Genomic DNA, 20239 nt, shown 5'->3' on the forward strand with positions numbered 1-20239 from the left:
GGGGGGGGGGGAAGGGACCTGCCAGGGCCGGTTGTCAAGCTGGGTGTTCGGTGTGACCCAGGCAGCTCTGGAGATGCCCATTTGGGATTAATCCCCGAGGAGAGGTTCACTCCAGGGACCTCCTGGTTCCTAGGCTGTCCCTGGGATCGGCAGACTGGGAGGGAGATGGACTTGGCCTCCCTTAATCGTCTTTGCTGTGAAACTCTTCTGTCGTCTGTCTTCTTTGATTCAGTCAAAATATTTTAGCTACCAAAGTGTCCAGGCTCTTCAGTGAGCCACCTTCACCCAAGCAGCCCCGATGGGGAAGGGAGAGAACTATGAAAAAGTGGGACATGGGGCCCCTGGGTGGCTCAGTCGGTTAAGCGTCCGACTGCGGCTCAGGTCATGATCTCGTCGTTCGTGGGTTCGAGCCCTGTATCGGGCTGTGTGCTGACAGCTCAGAGTCTGGAGCCTGCTTCTGATTCTGTGTCTCCCTCTCTCTCTGACCCTCCCCTGCTCACGCTGTCTCTCTCTCAAAATGAAACATTAAAAAAAAAGTGGGACATGACAATTATTCATAAGTGAGACATAAAGTAACAGAGTCATAAACTTTTCTTCCTCCCTCCCTCTTTCTTTCTTTTCTTTTCTTTCTTTCTTTCTTTCTTTCTTTCTTTCTTTCTTTCTTTCTTTCTTTCTTTCTTTCTTTCTTTCTTTCTTCAAATCTCAGGTCTTTAAAGGGCCAAATACAGAGTTTATTTCTTCCTGTGTTTTCCTTAAAAGGGTTGCCCTGTCATTCATCTTCTGTTCTTAGGTGAAGGTATTTTGTTCAGGTGGGCAGGGGGTGAGCTTACAGTGCGCTAATTACATAAAGCAGGGGGTGTCACTGGGCCAGCGATCGTTTTGAACTGTTACTTTATGAGATTTTAAAAAATGCTTTTATTTTAGTTTTTTTTTTTTTAAATATTTTTATTTCTAGGAGAGAGAGAGNTCACTGAACCTTTATGTACATCAGGTGCCTTGCCCTCCTGGGTGGTGCAGTGGTGATATTGAAGTGGGGTTCTCTTGACCTAGTTCTACACTATGGGAATGCAGATTTCTTTCCAATCAAGCTGGGTTCACTGGTTCACAGCAAACCATGTTTGTTCTTGTTATGAGCCTAATAAGCGGCTGTATGAAAAAAGACCCCCACTTTTTGCACACTGGTGACCAAACCCATGACATGACTCATATTTGTGGGGATACTTTCTTCCCTGATTTAAGAGTGCAAGAAAGAAGTAACTTACTGCCAAATGTAGCTTGACTATTTTTTCCCATCTTTTCAACTTGTCTCTTGGCTTAACAAAGTAATAAGAAGGTCATGTTTCTCTGAAACTAAGCCAAAACCCAAAAGTAACCACATGCTAGAAATGCTTAAGCTTAGTCTAAGTACAGAGACTACTGTTGACTCTCTTAAAAGGTTTTTATTTTTTTTGGTTACATTTTAAATGCAGAATGGTGGCCGATGATTGGGAGAGAACGGGGCAGGGGAGGTGGAGACGGGGTGGCGGGGCACGGGGGGGAAGACCTACTATAGATCTTTAGTTACGATAAGGCGTGTCAAGCACTATATTTGTTTATTTTTCTATTTTGAAGTTGTTTTAGACAAAAGTTGCCAAATAACATGGAGAATCTTCTGTATGCTTTCCTGTATCCGGCTTCCTTTGTTAACACCTTACACGACCATAGTATAGTTATCAATATCAGATTGATACATCTCCTATTTTGCAAATTTTATGTAAGTGTTTTCCGTTTTGACGCTGATGTCTTTTCTTCCCCTGGTCCCAGATCCAGTCTGGGAGCCCACACTGCATTTAGTTGTTCTGTCTCTTTGCTTTCTACTAACCTGGTACTGTTCCTCTGTTTTTCTTGACCTTGACCACTTTGAGGGTCTGTTATTTCGTAGACTGTCCTTCCGTTAGGGTTTGCCTGATGTTTTCTTGTGATTGGGTAGAGATTATGCCCTCCTGAGTGCATTGTATCAGTGGGTACTGTTGGGGGAAATAGAATTAAAAACAAATTTCCTTTGGGGCAGCTGGGTGCCTCGGTTCGTTGAGCACCCAACTCTTGATTTCGGCTCAGGTCATGATCTCACGGTTTTTGAGTTCAAGCCCTGCGTCTGGCTCTGCACTGACAGTGTGGAGCCTGCTTGGGATTCTCTGTCTCCCTCTCTCTACCCCACCCTGCTCACTCCCTCCCTCTCTCTCTCAAAAATAAACAAACACTAAAAAAGCTCACAAAAATCCCAAAATCTCCTTTTAATCCAGAAATCCTCTTCACAAAGGTAGTAGAGAAAGCGCTAATATTATTGAATATGCGTTAAACCAGGTTACGGTGTGCCCCACAGGCCAGAGATCGCAAAGACACAAGGGAATTGGGCTCTGTCGTATAGCCAGGCAGAGGCAGGCCACCGCACACATTTTGAAGATCAAAAATAACTGGTCCTCAAGTTATGGAGAGCAAGACTCTCAAGACTTGAGAGCACAGCTTGTCACACAGGGTTCATCCTAAATTCACCTGGTAATCGGGGTGAACAACCTGTGGTAGCTCGTTGGCTTTACTCAGGAAAAACCAACTATCTTCTGTCTTTATAACAGGAAGTAGTTTTGCGACTTGGAGCAAAGTGCCCAGCGAATTTAGGCTCCCATCCACCCCCTTGAACCCGGGAAATAGTGGTGCTATGCGGCTTGAGGTTGACATCTTTGGTCCCTGAAAAGGACTTGGGATATGAATTGGACGAAAGGGTACCTAATCTTCAGAAAGATGTTGCATACGTTTCAAAGACAGGAGAAAGTCCTCGCACTTGCAGGGTTTCTGAAGTAAATCCTCTGAGGGAAGAAGGTGGGGAGGAACGCTTCTCTTTTTGTGGGAGAACTGATCCTCTTCTTTTGTCTTTGTCTTTAAAGTACATGATGGTGACAGGCCTTCTCGTTTGCGATACTAGTTTTGACCACTCGACTAAGGGGATGTTTACAGTGCAAGATATAGATGTAATTTTCTTTTAATTTTTTTTAATCTTTTTATTTATTTGAGAGATAGAGAGAGAGCAAGCAGGGAGGTGCCGAGAGAGAGGGAGACACAGAATCTGAAGCAGGCTCCAGACTCTGAGCTGTCAGCACAGAGCCCGACGCGGGGCTTGAACCCATGAACTGCGAGATGATGACCTGAGCTGAAGTTGGACGCCTAACCAACTGAGCCTCCCAGGCGCCCCAGTATAGATGTGATTTTATCTTTCTCCAAAGATATCAGGGTTACCCAGTTGTCTCAGTGTCATTTCTCATCCCCAGTGATTTGAGATGCCAATTTTACGATATACCAAATTGTCGGTATATTCACTTTGGTCTGTTTCTGGACTTCCTAGTTTATGCTACTGGTCTCTTTGTTTATTCATGACCAAGTACCGCCCTGCTAAAATTAATTTTTAAGATTGTAGCTTAAAGACATGATCAAAATACTAGTTTAGAATAAGTAAAAAGAATCTGTGAAAACTCTGTTTTCCCTAAGTCCTTCACTGAAACAATTGGATTTCATTTTTGTAAATTCTCTTTTTCTCCATGTATATGTCTGTTTTTTTATCTACCTGTGAATAGTGTAGTAACCACAGATACTTCTTACACAAATTGTATACATATATATATATTTTTTGCATACTTTATATTTTGCCCTATATTTTACTTATATTGTTTCTCTTATATTTTTCACATTTACATGGTGTTTATAATTTTTGACAGTAATTTGTACTCTTCTGTTGAGTTGATGCTGTAAGTTATAGTTATATTTGGATAATTTCTATTTGCCCTGTAATATTCTAGTTAACACCTTTAAGTTATATAGCTTTTTTCTACTTCTGAATTATTCCCTCAGGATAAAAGTGAGAAATTCAATGCCAAAGGGCATACGCAGCACATTATACCTCTGGATATGAAATTCCACAGAGTTTTGAAAAACTATTATATTAATGTTACCAGTTATGTGATTTTGCCACACATTTCCTTGCATTGGGAGAATGATATTTAATTTGTCTCAAGAACATGTAGGAGTTTCGATTTTCTTAAAACACTCTGAATTTGGCAATATTTTGGCATGTGTTTTTCTTACTTGTTTGTTGAAATGCTTCAAGAAATCTCTTTGGGGGCGCCTGGGTGGCTCAGTTGGTTAAGCGTCCGACTTTGGCTCAGGTTATGATCTCACAGTTCGTGGGTTCGAGCCCCGCATCAGACTCTGTGCTGACAGCTCAGAGCCTGGAGCCTGTTTCAGATTCTGTGTCTCCCTCTCTCTCTGACCCTCCCCTGCTCACTCACTCGCTCTCTCTCTCTCAGAAATAAATAAAACATTTAAAAAAAATCCCTTTGGAGAGAGGAAAGTAGGATAGTAATCTAGCACCGTTTCTCCAGTTTTAACCAGTTATACTGGATGAGCCTGGTGCAGATGCAGTGGTTTGCTTTTTGGGGCTTATTCTTCCCCATCCCTTGCCCAGCTGACCTCCTCCGTGTCTCTTCTGGTCAAAAAGATCCCATGTGCCTTCTGAGGTTGGGCTCAGCACTAGCCTCATCTATGACCACACATATGGGGTGCTATAATTGTGTGATCCCAGAAGCCCCCCCTTGGTTGGCTTCTTGAGTTGAGTTGCTTCTGTGTTTCCAGGGAATCTGGAGATTTTCTTTCTTCCTGTCCTAAATGCCTCCTGCATGTCCCAGCTTTAGCAGATACAGATACAGGTAGGAATAGTAAGGAGTGTGTCCTAAACTTATTCTGTGCTTCCTGCAGATGCTAATAATACCAAGCGGGATTGCCCTCTCTGCTTCTTTACCCCCTTCTCAAGCCCTGAACCCTTCAGGAGAATTCTGTGTCTTGTTTCCCCCCCTCGGATGCTCTCGTCAAGCCCTCTGGTGGTGTCTGTGCTGACCAATTCAGTGAGCATGTTTTCCTGCCCTCCCCCCCCCCCCCCCCTCTTCATCCTCCCTCCCCCCGGCCTCCCCGCTCCTCCAGCCTCATCCCAGGGTACACCATAATCATCCAATCGTGCCTGACAAGTGGCGCCTAGAAAGGAAGAAGCGCCAGCAGCATCTGGCTCNTCTCTCTCAGCTCCTGGAACACTGCATCCCCGTGGTTTACCTGTTACTTGTCTGTCCACTTTTCTCCCGTCTCCTGTGGAATTTTTTTCTCTTCCGTTCTCCAGTCCCCAGGTTGGGTCCTGGGCCCCCGTCTTTGCTTTCCGCTCCCTCCCTCGGTGAGTGCACTCAGCCTCATGGCTTTCCGTGCCATGCACATGCCGATTGCCCCCGGTTTGCATCTCTCCTGGCTTCCTCCATGAGCTGCAGCTCGCCTACATGGTGACATGGAGGCCTACTTGGAAGGTCTTACATCTCTGGTGTCACGTCCAAAATGAAACCCTGGAGTCCCCAGCCAGGGCAAATTTTCCTCGTCTGTCTCGTAAGCAGCNCTCCAGTGCTTCTTCCACGAAGTTCTGATTTCTACCTCCAATGTGTCTTGACTCTATCTCCCTTTTCTTTCCCCATAGTCATCCCCTAGGAAAAGCCATTGCCATCTCTTACTTGGATGTAAGTAAGTAAGGTAACCTTGCTTCCGGTCTTGGTTTCTCCAATTTTCCTCCACGTGGCAGCCGGAGCCACCCTTGTAGAATCTGTGGTCGAGGCTCACTGCGCGTAGGCTACCATCTGGCCCCTCCCCTTGGCTTAGGAGCCCCTGCGTGTGCCCGCGGCCGGCTCCTTCCCCCTCACCTACCTCGCTCCCGCGGCCTCCCCCTGGGGTGTCTCACAGCTGCTTCGTTTTCTCCAGAGCGCTCTCCATAATTTGTGATTATGCATTTGTTTCGTTTTATTTTTTTACTTTTTGTTTGTCACTGACCCCTGCACTATGCTATGGGCTTCATGAGGGCGGGGATCTGGGCTTATTTACTGGCCAATACTCAACACTTACCCAGGGCCTGGTGCACAGTGGATGGAAGTCACTGAATAAGTGAACCTTCTTGTCAGAAGTAAACAACATGGATATTTTGTGAACGGTGTGAGTCAGTGGCGTCATGGGTCTGTCTGTGAGCAGTATAAAGAGTCACGACCGGCTCAGGGCGTGGTTCTGGTCTTCATGACCACTGGTTTGACATTGATTCTGGAAAATTCAGTGTTTCTTGTTTGTTTTGTTTTGTTTTAAATTTGTTTTTGAGAAAGAGAGAGAGAGACTGAGACAGAGCATGAGCAAAGGAAGGGGCAGAACGAGAGAAGGACACGGAATCTGAAGGAGGCTCCAGGCTCTGAGCTGTCGGCACAGAGCCCGACGCGGGGCTCGAACTCACATCACAAGCCGTGAGATCATGANAAGAGACTGAGATGGAGCATGAGCAAAGGAAGGGACAGAACGAGAGAAGGACACGGAATCTGAAGGAGGCTCCAGGCTCTGAGCTGTCGGCACAGAGCCCGACGCGGGGCTCGAACTCACATCACAAGCCGTGAGATCATGACCTGAGTGAAAGTTGGACACGCAACTGACTGAGCCACCCAGGCGCCCCTGATTCTTGAGAATTTAAATTTAATTACCATCGTACCTGTGTTGTGAGGTACACAGTTGCAGACGTGCCATCTAGTCCGCAGCTGAAACTGAAGTTTATGGATGATTTTATCAAAAACCCACCTGGGTCAATTTTATATATATATTTTTAAACAGTTACGAGGGGATACCTATATTGGATCCCACTTGGTGTACAGAATGACGTTTTAATCTAAACCATGGAGAGCTCCATTGCCTTAGCAATTCTTTGATGTGTAGGGTTGGCAAATGATATTTTTTAATTAAAAATTCTTTTAATATTTGTTTTTGAGGGGGGTCAAAAAGGGGGGAGGGTCAGAGAGAGAGAGACAGACAGAATCTGAAGCAGGCTCCAGGCTCTGAGCTGTCAGCACAGAGCCCGATGCGGGGCTCGAACCCATGACCCGTGAGATCATGACCTGAGCCGAAGTTGGTCACTTAACCAACTGAAACACCCAGGCGCCCCAGCAAATGAATTTTTAATAGCTTAAGTTTTTAAAAAGTTTTACTTTTAGTTCAAGATAGGTTGCACTTTAATGATACGTAAATATTTTTGGGTGATGTGAGAATTTGAAGGGACCGGAGATGCCCGGGGTGTGTTTCCCTCCCCGTACGGCCGGGCGGACGCGGCTGCCAGGTGGGTGAGGTGCCTCAGTGACTCAGGTAGGGGTTGAGCTGCTAAGCGCCTGAGGCCGACTCGCAACTTGGCGCCCTCCCTGCCCCCGCACCCCGGCCCGCAGGCGGCTGGGCGAGAGTGGCGGCCCCTGTCCTGCGTGCTCAGTGCCNCGATGAAAGACTGACTCTACCTCATGGACCTTTGGCACATTCTTGATGGGAGTCCCGGGGACTCAGTGACCTATTTAAATGCAGGTGGAAGCTGCCCTCTGCCCGCCCCCACGGGCCACGCTGCATGCTCAGCATGGCTAACTTTCATCTCCCGTTGTTCTGGACACACTTCCCCTGCCCGGCATTCCTAGTGGACATTCCACATTCCATTGCCTGGATGGGTTTGGGAACCAAAATCCCGGTTGGGCCAAACAAAACAAACAAAAATGACCGAGCATGGAGGAATAAGTTAAGAAGGAATACAAAAGAAAAGGCAAACAATGAAAAAAATAGTTTTTCAATACTTAGTTGGTGGTATTTCCTGCAATTCCTCCTGAGTTCTCTCGGGTTAATTGGTTATTTTTTAACTTGATGGGGGTGATATTAGCCTCTTCTGCACAGCATTAGGGAAACTCATACAGACCTACTTATAAATGCCTTAAAAATGACTCAAGGCACATTCAGTTTTCCTGTAAGTTAATATATTTAGAACAAAAGTAATAAATGTGAGGCTTGATAATACATATTCAGAATGTTTAGGATGATCTGATTTTAAAAACGATTCCACCACAAAAATATGCAGTAAGGAGAAAATTAAACCAGAATGGCAGTGGTTTAAAAATTTGTGGTATGCTGGGAAATTGATTCGATAATTCAAAATTTGATGAAAATTGATGGCACTCTGCTTTTTAAATGCAAGAAGCTTGGGGCGCCTGGGTGGCTTAGTCGGTTAAGCGTCCGACTTTCGCTTAGGTCATGATCTCGCGGTTCGTGGGTTCGGGCCCCGCGTCGGGCTCTGTGCTGACTGCCAGCTCAGAGCCTGGAGCCTGTTTCAGTCTGTGACTCCCTCTCTCTCTGACCTTCCCCTGCTCATGCTGTCTCTCTCTCTCTCTCTCTCTCCTAGAAATAAATAAAACAAAAAAAATCTATAAAAAAAAATAAATGCAAGAAGCTTTAGCAATCTGGACACTTTATTTTTTTAAAGTTTTTAAAAAATTAGATATTTTTTATTTTTATTTTTAATTTACTTTTTGGAGAGAGAGAGTGAGCCAAGGACGGGGTGCAGAGAGAGAGAGAATCTTAAGTAGGCTCCACATTCAGCACGAAACCCAACACGGGGCTTGATCCCATGACCATGGGATTGTGACCTGAGCCAAAATTAAGTCAGATGCTCAACTGACTGAGCCACCCAGTGCCCCTAGATGTTATTTTTTAGAGCATTTTCACGTTCACAGCAAAACTGAGGGAAGACACAGAATTTTCCCCATTATCAACATCAACCTGTTCAAGTGATACGTTGAGACATAATCACCCAGAGTCCATGTTTACATTAGGGTTCACTCTGCTGTACATTTTAGGGGTTTGGACAAATTTATAATGACATGTCACTTTCAGGCTACTTTTAAGCGAGAAGGATTTCCTTTTGCCTTGCTATGGTTTTGAATGGCCATGTCATTTATTTGTGACGTTGCTTTGAATGGTTTCCTGCTTCAAGGAAGGGAGGCATTCATTTAGACAGTAGTTCAAAAGATAAAACTGATGCTGAACTATCCTTTATTGGCAGAAAAATAACCCTCTTAATAAGAGATTCTAATTCGCACCTGACAGATGAAGCCAACTCCTTCCTCTGGGAATCTGCCCCTGGCCTGGGTACAGCAACATGGGGACCTGCAGAGGACCCAGGTAGAGATGAGCGGTTTCATCAGCCCGTGGAAACTAATTGGACCCTTCTGGGAATGTTCTAACCAGCTTGTTCATTATAATTAGCGACATATTCTATAACTAGGTTCTCACTGAGGTTAGAGTAGTTGGAATTTTTCATTATTATATAGCAATGAATATTTCCTCCCCAAAATATCTCCGTGGCTGGGCTGATTTTGCCACCATGCCTTCCTGGAATTTCTAGAAGTTTGGGGAGTTAAAATATTTCAATGGTCATTCTATTGGGGTTCCATAAATGATACTGATAAAACCATGTAAATAATATTTGATAGGTAGCAGGCAAAGGGAGAGAAAGGTGACTGGTCTCAAGAAAATATGAGAACCACTGAATAAGGGCATCTAGGTGATGCCAGTATATATAAATGTTTGCATATATTCAGTTACAGATAATTCAAGAAAGATATTATTTAAATAGTTGTGAGTTTGTGTCCACGATTGTTGGCCCACTGTGTCTTGGGCCCCATTAGCAATAGGACTGGATCCTGTGTGGGCTGGGAATCTGAAGACATGGATTCAGGGGTTTGCTTCTTTGCTTACTGTGTGACCTTGAGAGAGAGAGAGAGAGAGAGAGAGAGAGAGAGAGAGGGGCTCATGTTTTCCAATGTATACAATTGGAATAATACTGACTCCATAATGTTATTTTGAGGAACAAATGTCACTGTAAATGAAAGAATTTTATAAATTCTGGCGTGTTTTACAATTGTAAACTTCTTTGAAAATAACTGTCTTATGATAATGATGTAAAAAGTTAAGGTAACGTATGGAAAGTGTTTGATACAGTTCTGGGTATGGTATATGCTAAAATATTGGTTTGGTGCCAGGAGAAAGATCGGGACTAAAGATAGATATTTGATCATCATCAACAAAATGATGTTAATAAGTAACATCGAGTTGGATAAATTTGACTAGGGAGAGTGTTTGAGTTATAAAGAAAACAGTACAGGGGGACACCTGGGTGACTCAGTCAGTTGAGTGTCCAACTCTTGGTTTTGGCTCAGGTCATGATCTCCCGGTTCATGGGTTTGAGTCCCGTGTCGGGGCTCTCCCTCTCTCTTTCTTTGCTTCCCCGACTTGAGCTCATTTGTGTATTCTCTCTCTCTCAAAAAGAAATAAACATTAAAAAAATAAAAATAGAAGAGTGCAGGGATGGAACCTGGCGGAAGAACCAACATTTAGGTGTGGACAGGAGTATTCTTTAGGATCGGAAACAGAATGATAACAGAACGATGGAGTTGCATAACGTATTGACACACTGCTGAATTATGACAGATTTTTGAGCTATACATTCCATCTTTACTTTTCTTCATTCTCACAGAAGATCACATACCCCAAATACCTAGGAGCTATGCTATTCCAGATTAACCGTATTTTTGGAACTTAATTTTCTTAAGTCTTGAAGAGCCCAATACAAGAAAAAAGACATTTCAGAATGTCATATATTACAAAGGATATGTTTTGTAAGAAATATCCAAGGTTAATATCTGTATTTCAAAAATCCCCTTAACATGAATCTGTTACGATAATGAATAGAGTATATGGGTATTATGTATCTCTTTTAATTTTGCATTGATTGAAAAATCTGGAGGAGGGTCAAGATTGTGGCCTAAGAAGACCCTGAACTCACCACCTCCCACCGACACTCCAGATGTACAGTTATCTATAGACCATTTCTCTCTGAAAGAGCCCTGAGAGCCAGCTGACTGTCTCCTTGACAACAAAAGATGAAAAGGCCATGGCGAGATGTCTGGGAGAGGCAGAGACACAGTCTTGCCCCAAACCCCACTCTCAGCACAGCTCCCTACAAAATGGAAGGATCTTGCAAAAGTGGAGCACATCCCTGAGGAGTGAGGGGTGGGGCACCCCCAGTCCTTGGGACCCTGCTCTGGAGAGGCGAGCCCTCTAGATGTCTGGCTTTGAAAACTAACAGGACTTATGTTAAGAGACCCAAATGGCTGTAGGAAACTGCTCTCAAAAGCCTTGTGCACAGATTTGCTCATTCCAGGTTCTAGTGCAAAAGCAGCAGGTTGAAAACTGCCCAGACCTGGACATCACTGGAGCTCTTGTCTCTGTTCTCCAGCCTCACCTCCAGCCTTTCACACCGTGGGATTGCTTCCTGTGCTCTTTTACCCTGCTCTTAGCTTTTGTTACACTTCTGTGCACTTATAGGTCCCGTGGGGAAGAATTAGTGGATGATGAGGATGTGCCCTACATCTGGGTCTTCTCTGTCATGTCAGCCCACGCACTGTCTGTGGAAGGTTTTTTCTTCTGCCTGCTGTGCCCCAGGGGATCAAAGCAGCCACAGATTTGTTCTCACTTAGAAAGGACTCATCCCTCTCTGGAATTTAGTTCATTTAGCCTTCTTTGCATCCTAAGGTCTTTGATGCATTTAAAAAAAATGATGGTTCTGGCTTAAGATGGTGACGGAGGAAGATCCTGAACTCACCTCTTCCTGTGGACACACTGAGTCTGCAGATACATGTGGAATAGACTTCTTAAAAAACTCTAAAGGCTGGCTGAGTGGCAGCTCCACATAAGGTAAACACGAAGACAGATGCGTCAAAGCAGGTAGGAGAGGCTGGAACATAAACTCCCTGTGTTTAAACCCCACTACCAGCCAAGGCAAACCTACAGATGAGAGAAAACTCAAAACCTGAAACTCCTTCCTGAGAAGTGAATGGTTCAGACACCACACTGGGCACCTCAGCTTTTAGAGTGTGTACCTGGGAGACAAACCTCCAACACAGTTAATTTAAAAAACCAATGGGGCCTGCATCCCAAGGCCCACTGGATAGTAGTGATCTGGAGGACATCTCTTAAAAGACTTGTGTGGTTGGACTCACCTGCTCCGAAGTCAAGCTCAGAGGAAGCTGACTGTGCTCACACTTAAAGTGAAGGAGGCTCACTTCTGCTGAAGGGCAGACACCTAATTTAACACTGACACCGTAGGACCCTTCCAGAGCACTCTCCAGGCATGGACATTGGTGGGGGCCATCTTTGCGCTCTGTCTTTACCATGCTCTAGAGCACCAGTATCTCCTGGAAGGGAGCTTTTATACAAGCTTGGTCCCTCAGTCTTTGGGGCTTCCAAGGAAGCCCCAATCTAAAATCTACCGAAAAAACAAAAGTCTAGAGCCAGATGACTTCACTAGTGAATTTCAGTGAATTAATATGAATCCTTCTCAAAGTCTTTCAAATCATAGAAGGGCCATTTTATAAGGCCAGCATTACCCTGATACCAATACCAGACAAGGAATGCCACAAGAAAAGAAATTACAGGCCTGTATCCTTGATGAATGTGGATACAGAAATCCTCAACAATATATTAGCAAACCAAAGTTGACGGTACATTTAAAGGATGGTATATGATCAAGTGAGATTTATTCCGGGGATGAAAAGATGGTTCAACTTCCTCAGAGTAGTCAGGGTGATACACACCACATTAACAAAATGTGGAAACGTGAAATCAAATGGAGAGCAAAAATCATATGGTCATCTCAATAGATGCAGGAAAAGCATGTGACAAAATTCAATATTCATTTACAATAAAACACTTTCAAAAAAGTGAAAGGAGGGGGAACATAAAGATTATATATGACAAGCCCCCGACAGTGAAAAATTGAAAGCTTCCTTTAAGGTCAGGAATAAGACAAGGGTGCTCACTTTCATTACTTTTACTTAATATCATATTGGAAGTCCTAGCCAGAGGAATTAGGCAAAAATAAATAAATAAATAAAAGGTCAAAATTGGAAATGAAGAAGTGGAACTGTCACTACTTGCAGATGATATTATATATAGAAGACCCTAGATATTTCCCCAAAATACCTGTTAGAATTGGTAGATGAATTCAGTAAAGTTAGAGGATACATAGTTAATATACATAAACCGATTGTGTTTCTACACACTAATAACCATCAGAAAGAAAAAGAAAACAATCTTCTTTACAGTTGCCTCAAATAGAGTAAAATACCGAGAAATAAACTGAGCCTAGGAGGTGAAAGACTTCTGTATTGAAAACTACAAGACATTAATGAAATAAATTGAAGAAGACACAAATAACTGGAAAGATACACTGTGCTTCTGGATTGGAAGAATAAATATTATTAAAATGTCCTTACTACCCAGAGCAATCTACTGATTGAGTGCAATCCCTATCCAAATTCCAGTAACATTCTTTTAAAGAAATAGAAAAAAAAAATCATCCTCAAATGTGTATGGAGCCACAGAAATCCCCAGGTAGCCAAAGCAGTCTTGAGAAAGAAGAACAAAACTGGAGGTATCATACTCCTCAATACCAAACTATATTACAAGGCTATAGTACTTAAAGCAGTATGGTATTGGCATAAGACCAGACATATGGATCAATAGAACAGAATAGAGAGCCCTGAAATTAACCCATGCAATATGGTCAATTAATTTATGACAAAGGAGAAAAACATATATGGTGGGGAAAGTCTGTTCAATAAGTAGCGCTGGGAAAACTAGGCAGCCATATGCAAAAGAATGAAACTCAATCACTAACTCTCACTATATTAAAAAATTACTCAAAATGGATTAAAGACTTGAATGTTTAATATCTAAAACCATAAAGGAGCACCTGGGTGGCTCAGTTGGTTAAGCGTCCGACTTCATCTCAGGTCATGATCTCATGGTTCGTGGGTTCGAGCCCCACATCGGGCTCTGTGCTGACAGCTAGCTCGGAGCCTGGAGCCTGCTTCAGATTCTGTGACTCCCTCTCTCTCTGACCCTCCCCTGCTCACGCTGTCTCTATCTCTCTCTCACAAATAAATAAAACATTTTAATTAAAAAAAAAAGATCTAAAACCATAAAACTCCTAAGAGAAAGCATAGGCAGTGAAGCTCCTTGACAGGAGTCTTGGCTATGATATTTTAAATCTGACAATGAAAGAAAGCAAAAGCAACCTACTGAATGGTAGAAAATATTTGCAAATCGTACATCTGCTAAGAGGCTAACCTCCAAAGTATATTAAGAACTACAACTCAGTGGCAACAACACCCCAAGCAATCCCCTTAAAGAATGGGCAGAAGATCTGTGTAGACATTTTTCCAAGGAAGACCTACAGATGGCCAGTAGGTACCCAACATCGTTAATGATCAGGGAAGAGAAGTGTAAATCAAAATCACGAGGATATACCCGTTCACACGTATTAGGCCATTATCAAGAAACGAAATAACAGTGTTGGTGCAGATGTGGACAGGTAAGAACCTGGTGCACTGTTGGTGGAATGTAAATTGGTGCAGCCACTGTGGAAAACAGTATGGAGGTTCCTTAAATATCATAAGATCCAGCAATTCCACTTATGGGTACTTTCTAAAGAAAATAAGAACACTCACTTGAAAAGATCTATGTATCCCCATGTTCACTGCAGCATTGTTTACAAAAGCCAAGATATTAAAACAGTCTAAGTATCCATCGATGTGTGAAGGGATAAAAATTGTGAGATATGTGTTTGTGTATAAATATAAATATAATGGAATGTTATTTGTCCACAAAAAATGAATTCTGCCATTTGACAACACGTGTGGGCCTCAGGAGCATTATGCTAAGTGAAAAAAGTCAGAGAAAGACAAATACAATATGATCTCTTATATGTATAGTTAAAAAAACCAAACACCCAAACAAGCTCATGGAGAGTACAGACGGGTGATTGTCAGAGGTGAGATGGTGGGTGGGAGAAATGGGGGAAGGGGTCAAAAGATAAAAGGAATTATATAGAAAGAATTGAAGTATGAAAGGAGACCGCCCTGGTTACATCCCCTCACTTGTCTGACTCCTGATACCTGCTCAGGTCATGATCTTGCAGTCTGAGGGTTCAAGCCCTGCATCGGGCTCTGTGATATTTTAGCGCAGGGCCTGCTAAGGGTTCTCTCTCCCTCTCTCTCTGTTCTTCCCCTACTTTCACTCTCTCTCAAAATAAATAAATAAAACTTAAAAAAAAAGTCACTATGTGTTTGTGAGGGCATATACATACATGCACGTGTTACACGTGTACATGATGACATGGGAGTTTTACATATAAAAATCATGATATTTAACGTATCTTTCAGTTTGGTTGTCATGCTGGGAACAGTAGTTCTCTACAACCTTCTTCCTACCTTCTAACCAGAAGCAGAATTATCCCTGGGCGGGGGGTGGGGAGGGACCTTTAATGATAGAAACACACTCTTGCTACAAGCACAGCAGATGCGTTTTCTTTACCAAATCACATCTCTGTTATTAGGATTTATTTCCTCAGATATGAAAAGGGGACACATGGTGACAGGAAAAGCATGCTGTCTCAGAAGGTCCGTGTTAATCTGTAGGTTAGAATGTGGCAAAAACAATTGAGCTGTAGATTAAGACTCTTGGTAGAAACCCAGGGAGAGTGGGGGTCAGCTGTTCTCTAGGGAAGTTTGGTTACGGTCCTCACCGCTTGTCCCACAGCCTTCCCCTGTCCCGTCTCTGTTTTAGTCCATGTGTCTGGAGCATCCCCATGAGAAATGGCTTCATTCCATGAAGCTTAGGAGATACTCCCAGCATGACATCTCCTCTGACAGAGGCATTTTCCAGTTCTTAGTTATCATTCCAACCATCACATCATACCGTCATCACATCACCCATCAGGCATCTTGGCCAGTCTTTTCTTCAATATTATTACTTAAAAAATAGTAATATTGAAAAAAAAAGATAATTATTTTTTAAAAATTTTTTTTAAAATGTTTGTTTATTTTTGAGAGAGAAAGACCGTACAAGCAGGGGAGGGCAGAGAGAGAGAGAGGGAGACACAGAATCTAAAGCAGACTCCAGGCTCTGAGCTGTCAGCACAGAGCCCGACGCAGGGCTCAAACTCATGAATGATGAGATCATCACCTGAGCCACAGTTAGACGCTTAACTAAGCTCCCCAAGCGCCCCTGAAAAACGTCTTCAGAACAATCCCTAATTAGTCTAGTTTGGACATGTCTGCTATATTGACTCCTAGGTGAGTTATTTTCAACTCTGGTTTTTTATAAGTGTTTGGCCCCCCCTTTTTTTTTCATTTATCAAAAAGTGGTGAAAATTAGTGGCACCTGGGTGGCTCAGTCAGTTGAGTGTCTGATTTCAGCTCAGGTCATGATCTCACAGCTTGTGAGGTTTGAGCCCCGCGTAAGGCTCTCTGCTGTCAGCACAGAGACCACTTCGGATCCTCTGTTTCCACCCTCTCGCTGCCCGCCCCCCCTCCAGTTTGTTCTTGGTTTCGAAATAGTAAAAACTTGAAAAGTAAAAATTGATTAAATATTTTGTGAAGGACTTTGTTCTCTTTGATGCTGTGTGCTGTCTTTGCAAAGAAGTTAAAGTTTCCTCAAAGGTTACCATTTGGAGAACCTACTTTTTCTTCAATCCATACAATAAGGAATATAGAGTTGAGATCTCCTTGTGCAGGTTGGCCTATATATATTTTTTCGAATAGCTACATTTTCCCTGCTAAGTTCCTAAGTTTATCTTATGGATAGTCATAAAAACCTGATATATATTCTTAAAAGTTATTTAATACTGACTTTAAAAATTTTGTAATGGGTATTTATGAGAGGTCACTAGTCACTAGATTTTTGGGATGGCAGTCATTTAACAGCATCATTTCCTTAGGTCCTGAGACTGACTTTGATTTTCTTGGCCTAGATTTCAAGAGGTTTTAAGAAGGTGATGAGTCAGTGCTGAGATTTGAGGCAGGTGGATTCTCTGAAGCATTCAGCCTAACAGCCCCAGGGAGTGGTATTGCCACTTGGCTAATTAGTTCATGCAGCATCCCTTTGGGCTAGTTTAGCAGGATTATCCCTATTTTTACAGATTAAGAAAATGAGGTGTGAGGCTTTGAATTGGTTCATGTCTAAAGGTTTGGCTGTCAGTCCTGGAGTTTCAGAATTGTAGAACCTTCAGTCAGTTATTCCGTTTGCATACTTTGGTGTTATTATTTCAAATATATATATTTTCAAAGCAACAATTTTATTTTCATTGAGTCTATTTTTATAGCAAACAGTTTCATACTTTTTGCGTCATGTAGGTTTTAACTTGAACGTGACCCAGCTGTGATTATTGTCCTACTAAGTGTGATGTGGAATGTGTGAACTTGAGTTAAATCACAAAGAGACTTACCAGGCTCACATGAAGCATTGTGGGCATTAAAAATTGGTTGATATGGCCATCTGTGACATAAACACAATCTAAATAAGAAATGAGGGACGGGCACCTGAGTGGCTCAGTTGGTTGAGCATCCGACACCAGCTCAGGTCATGAGCTCATGGTTTGTGAGTTTGAGCCCCACATCAGGCTCACTGCTGTCAGCACTGAGCCCTCTTCACATACCCTGTCCCGCACAGTCTGCTCCTCCCCCGCACAGTCTGCTCCTCCCCCACTCATGCTCTCTCTCAAAAATAAATAAAAACATTAAAAAAAAAAAAAAAAAAGAAATGAGAGACACAGGCATCTTTTGGAAAGCACCTGTGATTTCTGTCTGAAGACCAGAGTCCTGGTTCACCTCATTTGAACACAGTGAACACGGCTAACACCACTTTCACCATCTTTCTCTTTAGAACTAGTTTCAAGAAAAATGTTAGCCAAATATTTATTCAGTTCTCTTTGCACCTACTTACCTACCCACATTTTTACCTATCTGATTTCTGCTGAGGGAATGACTTCTCTCCAATCAGACTGAACCACTTCTTAATATCCAAATAAACTGGTTTTTCTAAGACCGTGCCAAACTCCATGAAAAATCTAGGCAAGAGGTCAACTCTACACGTGTCCTTCTTTTAGTCTGTGGTGATTCCCAACTGGGAAAACCAGTCAAGAGTATTATTACTAGTGCTGGGTCCAAAGTGAAAGTTTGAGTTTTGAATTGATACCTTCTCATTTGACTTGGTTCGGTAGTCATGGATTTGACAACTAGTGTTGGTTAGCCATTGGTCAGCCACTAATGAAAGCCATTCCTGGTCCCTCACATTCCATCCCGGGGTGTGTTGATGCTTAACACACCATAACTAGGCGTGTTGATGCTTAACATGAAACTCACACTTCAGATACTGTTTCAGTTTCAAGGGCAAGGGAAATTGTATGGGCTAATAAGAAAATCTACAAGTCTTAAAAGCATTCTAGTTTATTATGTTTTCCTTAGCTAAAGCCTTAATTTTCTAGATTAGTACCAAGCAACCAGTATTTCATTCCTGAAAAGGATTCTGGAAAAGCATCCCTTGTGTGCAATTGATTTGACTTATTTTTGTGTATGTGATTGAAGTTATTATTTGAAAATGCATTGTAAATTAAAAATCATACTTTTTCCAAAAAGTTTGAATTACTTTATACAATGGTCTTTTTTCTTCTTTTTTCAATGGACACATATTACTTGGATTATTTTTTGAGATTTGTAGTATGTTTGAAAACAGCCTAGTTAATTTAATTATAATGACTCAAAGAAATATCTCTTTAAGATTAATCTTCAGTTCAACTGGTAACTCGTGAACATTTGGGGAAAAGTTTACCATGTAGAATGAGGAAAACAATTGTTATTCAAAACGAGTGGTTTGATTTAATTCTAGTTACAGCGTATATACTCAGAACTGTATAATTATTTTTAAATCATGCATTTATGAATTTCTGTATATTATAGATATGTATGCTCTAAAGAAAAATAGCCTGTTTTAGTCAATTTAACAAGAGTTTTGAAGTTACTTGTTTATGTAACAAGATTCACCTTTCCCTTCAAGAGTCCAACAAGCAAGGTCTTAAGGTTAAGAGGCAAGACATTTGGAAAAAATTACTGGAGTATCAAGTATGTGTGCAGTCCATTACTAGATAATATTGAGAGTAACACAAAAGGGACACAATAGGGGACAAACAATTGAAAATCAAATACAGTAAAACCTTGGATTGTGAGCAACCTGTTCCGCAAGTGTTCCGCAAGACGACCAAACATTTCTGATAAATTTTAACTTGATAAATGAGCGATGTCTTGCCATACTAGTCATATGTGATCGCAAGTGAGCTGCTGGTTCTTGAAATTCGCTTTGATATACAAGTGCTTTGGATGATAAGCATGTTTCCAGAACGAATGATGCTCGCAAACCAAGGTTTTACTTTAATAAAATGTGTCCTACGTCAGACGATGGTAAGTGCACTGGGAAAACGGCTGGGAAGGGCAATAGGATGCCAGGGATGTGGCAGCAGCTTTAAGTCAAGCAAATGAGTAATGGATGGAGTAGAGGAAGCTGGGGACAAAATCAAGGCCAGAGTTGGCTTTGTAAAGGGATAAGGATCCTCCCAAGACAGGCAGAAAAGGAGAAAAGTGGCGAAGACGTGGATGAGGTGGGTTGTGGGGTGAAGGCAGCTTGGCCCCAGTTTCCTTCAGTTTGGAAGGAAATGACCTGCTGAGTGAGTCTGGAGTGGAAGTTTAGAGTTCAGTGTGAGGGGGGGATTCACACAGCTCATTGCTGGGAAAAACACAAGTAGTTGACCAGGGAGGAGATGGCTGCTGGAGCCAAAACGTGGGCTCAGGGACAGGTGCCCTGGGGGTGGGGGGTCGTGCTTCTCACCAGCAGCAGCCATGAGCCTGGAAGTAAAGACACTGGAAAGTGGGCTGTGGGAGAGGGGGGAGTGGAGTCCTTGGGGAGAAAGTGAGGGGTTGCGTGCCCTGGGGGACCCGGTGCTGAATCCGGAAGGGAGTATGCTGTGGCTGTAGGATTATTTTGTTTCTGTTTTATGGAAGGGAATGTACGGGGCGCCTGGGAGGCTCAGTCAGTTAAGCATCTGACTCTTGACTTCGGCTCAGGTCATGATCTCACAGTTGGTGAGTTCGAGGCCCATGTTGGGCTCTGCACTAACGGTGTGGAGTCTGCTTGGGATTCTCTCTCTCCCTCTCTCTGCCCCCTCCACCCCCCTCCAAATAAATAAATAAACTTAAAAAAACTACTTGGCCAATCACTTCCAGGATGTGTCTTTAAAAAAATAAATAAAAAATATAAAGTGTTGCCTTAAAATTCTCATAATAGGCCCAATTGAGGGGCAGTGTGCCAGGGCTTAGGGGAATCTTTCTTGAGAACTTCACTAAGGACACATAATATTGCTAGAAAGGGGGCCCAGAGGGTTTATGTAAGTGAAAAAAAAAAA

At 42.7% G+C, this 20239-nt stretch overlaps 1 protein-coding gene across 1 annotated transcript in view; it reads left to right on the forward strand.

Moving 5' to 3' along the window:
- Nucleotides 1-20239, forward strand: part of DCDC2 (doublecortin domain containing 2) — a 162102-nt gene that overhangs the window by 28936 nt on the left and 112927 nt on the right. The gene's annotated exons all lie outside the window — the stretch shown is intronic.

This window comes from Crocuta crocuta, unplaced genomic scaffold (genome assembly GCF_008692635.1).
Source record: "Crocuta crocuta isolate KB4526 unplaced genomic scaffold, BGI_CrCroc_1.0 scaffold145, whole genome shotgun sequence".
Classification (NCBI taxonomy): Eukaryota; Metazoa; Chordata; class Mammalia; order Carnivora; family Hyaenidae; genus Crocuta; species Crocuta crocuta.